The following is a 7,079-nucleotide window of genomic DNA, read 5'->3' on the forward strand; positions in this document are numbered from 1 at the left end:
TTGTTAGGGTATTTCATCCAAGTGCTTGTGTGAGGAAAAGGGACTTTGTGACTTATGTGCCCGTGTAATCGATTACAGACAGGCTGTAATCGCTTACCAGTGCCTCTGTACCAAAAGTCCAACGCTGCTCCCTGGCTCTGGTAGAGGGGGCTCCCTAGTGTGTTGTGTGTACTGACTTGGTTAAAATTTAAGTTATGAATTTGAGATTAATGGTTGTTTTTGAGGACCAACAACTGCTTAGGGGTTTGTTAGGGTATTTCATCCAAGTGCTTGTATGAGGAAGAGGGACTTTGTGACTTACACCCAAGCGAAATGTAGAACTCACGATACTAACCCAACAAAATCCATCAACGTCCACACATATTGCTCACCAATTCAACGCCTTAGAAAAATGGACACACCGAGAACAGCTGCAAAGGAACACGAAAACCTAAAATGGATAGAGAGAGCTTCAGAGAAAAAGCAAAACCTAAAATGGAGAGAGATACGTGCTTCGAAGGAGAAAGTTTGAGTAAAATGATTGAGGGTGTTTTTGGAATAACACAAAGTCACCTTTTTCACATCAGTTTTTTAATTTGAAAAATAAATTAAAGTGAGCCAATAGAATGCTGACATGTGACGTTGGCAAATCGTTGTCAAAAATTGGTTGTCAACGTATCGCGATCCTTATATTATATGGATGCACCACTATAGATCTGGTGTCTCGTAGTTGCTTGTAGATTAGTGGTGTACCATTATAGATCTGGTAGCTTGTCATCGCAAATTTAATGGTCGTCATTACAAATATAGTAGTCATTGTTGCAAATACAGTGGATCTTAGAACAAATTTCTGACCATGAATCCTAACCTTTATTACACCCCAACAACTCCTAGCGTCTTGCATTTCACCATCATTTCTAGGAATTCGAGCAACAAAATAACATTGTCTTTGGTAATTTAAGATGATATAGCTTCATGTACAAACACTCTGTGGACAACTTTAGAGACGAGTAATTTTTTTTTTTAAATATTAAAATCGATTGTAAGTTAACCCATGTAAAATATTTTTAATTCATTCTATCCATGTAGTATTTCTTAAGCAATTGATGCACTATATTATTTTTGCAATAATGTTAGTATAGAATTGAGAAATTTTTTTGTATGCTTGCTCTAACAATTTCCGATTGTTTTTTTTTATTTGTTTTATTTATTATTTATTGGTTTTTATTAAAAACAGTTGAAATTTATTTAATTGACTAATTTTAATAAAAATACTTTTTTGTAATTATATTGGATAATTTAAAGATATTTATTAATAATATGAATAATTAGAAAATTTAATAGAATAAAACTAGAATAAATAATTTATTATTATTATATAATATAATATTGTAATTTTTAATATTAAGATTTTAGTTAATTTATTGAATATAGTTATTTATATAAATAGAATGAATAGTTGAAATTTTTAATAGAATAAAACTAAAAGAAATTCTATAATTTTGAAATAATAATACAAATTTCAATAAAATGAGAAAATAAATATTACAAAATAATACGTCACTCTATATGGATAATTTCTCCCATTGTAACCTTTGTGACAACAATATTGCAAAGTGGAAAGAAGAGATGTCCTATAAACCATTGATAGTAATCAGAAAACTAATATATTCTACAATTCTTCAAAGGAAGATTATTCTGTTCTGATTATAGTCATATTGGAAGTTCGTTGCGTGAACTTATTGTATTAAATTTTCCAGTTATTCATTATATTAATATAAATAACTATATTCAATTAAATTAATTAAATTCTTAATATTTAAAACTAAAACATTATATTATATAACAACAAAATATTTATTCTTGTTTCATTCTATTAAATTTTTTAATTATTCATTTAATTAATATAAATAAAATATTCAATTAAATTAACTAAAATCTTAATATTAAAAACTACAACATTATTATATAAAATAATAAAGTACCTATTCTGTTAAAATTTTTAATTATTCATTCTATTAATATAAATGACTGTAACTTATTCAATCAAATTAACTAAAATCTTAATATTAAAACCTACAACATTATTATATAATAATAAAGTATTTATTCTATTAAAATTTTCAATTATTCACTCAATTAATAAAATAACTTATAAATTATTCAAATAAAAAGTAAAAATTACAGTATTATTACAATAAAGTATTTTTATTAAAATTATTCAATTGAATAAATTTTAATTCTTTTAAAGAAAAAAAATAATAAATAGAATAAAATTAAAAAAAAAAAAGTATAAATTGTCATAGGAAGCACTACTTATATAGAAAAATACCAAAAATTTCTTAACATTGAATTTGTCATACAAAGTTTGACTTTAGTACGAGTAAAAAAAAATCACGTGAAGTTATTATACCAAACATGATGGCATATATGGTTAAGCATATTCAAAAAGAGTTGGATTCATATGTAGAAGATGAGCCTAGACTCTTTCTCTTGGGGCATCTTAGGTCATCATGAAGCTTCTAATAGATAAGAATAATTTTGGGTCTTATATCACGGGCCAAGTAGTTTAGGATTTATTTGGACTTTATATTATGGACCTAATAGTGTAGGATTTATTTTGGGCCTTGTATTTTGAGCCAAATAAACTTGGGTGTTGCTCCCTCCACCTCTCTGTTTGCTTCTTCCACCTCCCCAACTTTCTACATTTTTATTTTAATTACAAAAATAACCTTTTCTTTTACCTTTTTTAACCTTTATACTTTTTTTATTTTTTTACTTATTTACCAAACCCTACTTTCACTCTTTGTTCACACTTTCACCCCCTCCTCCAAAATTTGAGATCCATCTTTTCTTCTTTACCTTCGTGACACTCATTGTCTTTGTGAAACTTCTAATTTAAACTCTACCTTTGCTCTCAGTCCTGATGCGCGGTACGTTGTGTGGTGCAAATCTTTGTTCGTTCTTAAACGGATATCAACATCCGTTAAAGGACAAACGAATGTTGACTTTCGTTCACGGATGTTGACATTCGTTTAAGAGGTGTACGGAAGTTGAAATCCGCGGAAGAGTTATTATTTTATCTCTCTTCTGGCTTCCTATTCCCATAATCATTGTCACTCAATGGGACATTGTACTCATTCCTACTACACTGAAAAGTTGGTGGACTTCTCCTGTCCTCTGCACCATAGAGATTCAAGTTGTTGTTAGAGTTGAGATCAGCAACAGCTTCAACTTCAAGGATAGAGCAAGCTTTGGTGACACAAGCTGGAAGAGAAACAGGTTGAGTGCTCTTCCGATGAAAGTTCTGGATATCTTCAAAAAGTAATGAAGCGTAAGACTGCGGAGGATTCAATAGAGCTTCAGGATTGAGGTCTAAGTCCCGCGACCACCTTGAAGATCTGCTTCTTGTTAATGTATGGGGTTTTGGGTTGTCCAATCCTAGTGGTACCATTGTTTTCACCACAACGTTATCAGTAATTGAAGACTGCACTTTGATATCTCCATCTTGTTGCACCTTTGTCTTGCAATTTACAGTCATGTCTTTGTTCAATGCAGTTCTGCTGCTATTTGTTCTCTGCAGTGAGGATAAACTTATAACTCACATTAATCACATCTATAAGTTTAATCTATTTCTAAACATGAAAGATGAGAGATGAAAGGTGAAATGTCTAATCTCTAAAGCTGAAAAATATTTAGCTGATATTTCATCAATCTGCACTAGTTTGACAGATAATTCATTATTTCAAAAATAAATAAATGACTATTGTTGTAAGTAATTATTTTGGCTGATGTTTAAAATTTAATGAAAAATAAACTGTGCAACAACAGCATAATGGACACATTTTTTTAGGTACCTTTTTGATAGAAAATGGGAACCATGGAATGAAATAGATGATATTTAGTATCATATTGTGAGAAGATATACTGAAAAGATGAATGTATAATTGAAAATAATTGAAAGAATTTTTAATGATAATATGGTATTAAGTTAAAGATATAATAAATTAATGTATTTTAATTTAGAGTCAGTGAATTAAATTACATTATATATTTATTCTTCCTCGTTCATTATCTTGTTAAAAATAAAGTAAATGACATGTAGTTATTCATGTGAGTAAAGAAAAGTATAATTAAAAAGGTTTTCAATAAGATTTTTTTAAAATTTTTATTATATATTTTCAATGGGGTTTTATTATCTTATATCATCATCAAAGAAAAAATTTATCAAATACTCCTGCTAAGAGCTTACAAATAGAGTTAATAGTACTTGAATAGCCTCTGTTTCAAATTCCTTTTTGGGTTTGTTTTGAACCCTGCTACTGTTATTGTTGGCTGCTGAATGTGGAAAAGCAAGGGAGTTAGGTTCAATCTCATTCAATGGATTTCTTTTGTAGGGTGATTGTTCTGCTTTCCTTGAAGAGCTGCGACTAAGGGATGGCAGCTGCTGATTCTCGTTGAATGCTTTATTAGCATTTGTTGCATTCCCATTTGCTCTTGCAGGAGACTAAGACGCGGTGAGGCAACCCCAACATTTCTCTTCACTATTATCCTCTTGATGCCAGTGGTTGCTGCAGATTCTCCACCACCACCATTGTTGTTACTCTTATCCATCACTAGTGATGAAACAGTAGCAGGCACTAAAACCATTTTCCCAGGCCTAGAACTAGGGTTGCTATTGTTTCTTGCGATGGCCGGTGTGTTCTCTGATGACATTCTTCTAGGAGATCTACTAACTCTCCTCTCTCGGCTACTGGAACGTTGTTGTTGCTCTCTTTCCCTGCTTAGTGTTCTTCTTCTTCTTTCCTGAGAAGAAGGTCTTGGACTAGGTGACTGGCGGTGCCGAGCCCGTATTGGGAATAATGGATAAAATAAGGATGTCAATCTCCCGGATATTAACATTCGTTTGTCTCTTTAACGGATGTTAAAATCCGTACTTGTTTAAATATTATCAAAGGGTAAAAAAGACATACGTTTAAATATTCAAAGGGTAAAAAAGATATGGGGAGGTGGAGGGAGCATTACGTGGAGGTGTAGGGAGTAACATCCAATAGGCTTTTAACCACTCAAGTCAAATAAGGACTAAGGCCTAATGTTGACCAAAGTGGGACACAAATTTGGCTTAGTTGACCAAGGAGTCAAAGTTTTAATCTAACTTGGTGGGCAAGGAGGAGCGGGTCGTTCATGCCACGCATCCTCCTCCTTTTGGAGAGTTTTTCCTTCTAGTTAGTGGTCACATCTCACTCTAGAAATAGAGAGGATTCTCCAAAAGTAGTGGCCACATGTCTCCCTCTTATTGGAGAGGATTTTCGCCACTTGTCATTCTTCTAATGGAAAGAATTTTCTCCTTGCTCTCCAAGTTTTAAACAATTTTTTAATGATTAATATTTTTCTAACCAATAACTTTATTTTGATCACTTAAATTTTTCACGATTAGATTCTCAAACGAACCATCGGTTCCTTAAACCCTTTATTGGAATGAACATTCATTCCCCTTATACCTCAATTAAGGACCTTGTTCCTACCACATCCAAGAGTCTCATATTGCTTAGGAATTAAGACCAAAGGCATTTTAAATATTATTTCCTCTTTCCACCTTGTGAGACACACTTTAAGGACAAAACTGCGATGGAGCACAAGCTCCAAAGTGGCCAATACCTCAGATGAAGGGTGATTAACCCTAATGATGTCACTCGACACACTTAGGATCAGAACATTTAACCTTAGATAAAGGGTGATTGACCCTAAATAGACGGACTTGGGATTGGAAATTAGTGTCCACTGTGGGGTTGATAACGAGGTTCTAAGATAAACTATTGGTCCCTTAACCCTCTATTGGATGAATAATCATTCCTCTTAGACCTTAACTGAGGGGCTTATTCTTACCATGCCCAATAGTCCTACATTGCTTAGGAGTCAAGGCTAAATACAGTTTAAATACTCCTACCTTCTTCCATTCTCTTATGCACCTTTTAAGGAAAAAACTATGAGGGAGCACAAACTCGACAATATCTTAGATGAGGAGCGATTGACCCTAACAATGTCATTCGATGGACTAAGGATCGAAACATTAGCACCCACAGTGGGTCGAAAAAAAGGTTATAAAGACAACTCATCGATTCCCTTAAGCCCTTCATTGAGGATGAACCCTTATTCCCCTTAAACCTTGAATAGGGTAAGGCTAGGCAAAATTAATCTAATTGCACTGAACTATGGATTATCTATACTATATTCTACTAGAAAAGCTAAATTATTTCCAAAAAAAACTAAATTGTATCATTTTGTAGTTCAGTTTAAAACAATTGAACCTTTTATATTTATAGTTTAGTTAACTACTTTGCATAAACATTTATTCATTCATTATTTATGAGATTTCACTGTTACATTTTTTAGGGATTTCCTCATTATGATATCAACATCCCCATTGTTAAAGCCAAGCGATGTTGCCTTTCAAGTTTGCAAATTCAGCTTTGAACCATTATTATTTGTGTTCAATGGATTCTTTACTAGCGTCAACGTGTTGATGTTGTATTGTCTTATGACTTTCGCTCTCTTTGTAGAGTTGTGCAATGACCACAGGGAGATAATTGAGAAAATAAACCAAAATATTCAAATTCTACATTTTACAAGACTTGAAAGTAGGTCATTGGTATATAAAAATTTAGATATCACCAAATTGTCAATGTTCTTGTTCATACAGATTTTTTTGTTGGAACTTTGATTTTATATGCTACTATAAACTTAGGTTTTGTTTGTCAATAAGGTGATTCATAGCGATCTAATCACACCTTTTACCATGGAATTTGGAATTTTGAAATTTTGTTTTTATGTATATCTTTTATGGGTTATGGGTATTGTTAACAATGCCTTTATTATTTATGAATTAGCTACAAAGTATATGGATTTCAATCCAAAACCTAAACTACATAAGGTTAACAAACCACTTTATTGATAATTGATGAGTGGTTATTTCTTGAACTATATTTAGTTTATTGCACTTAAATAAACCAGGGAATTGTGTTTAATTGTCTGTTATTTCCCCGTTTTCCGAATTCTGCTTAATTTGGTCGGAAATTTGTAATTGTGCTAATTTGGGTTTT

General features: G+C 32.0%; 1 pseudogene; it reads right to left on the reverse strand.

Moving 5' to 3' along the window:
• Positions 1 to 3,058: 3,058 nt before the first annotated feature.
• Positions 3,059 to 4,881, reverse strand: LOC106766167 (annotated as a pseudogene).
• Between the last annotated feature and the right edge of the window lie 2,198 nt (positions 4,882 to 7,079).

This window comes from Vigna radiata, chromosome 7 (assembly GCF_000741045.1).
Source record: "Vigna radiata var. radiata cultivar VC1973A chromosome 7, Vradiata_ver6, whole genome shotgun sequence".
NCBI lineage: Eukaryota > Viridiplantae > Streptophyta > Magnoliopsida > Fabales > Fabaceae > Vigna > Vigna radiata.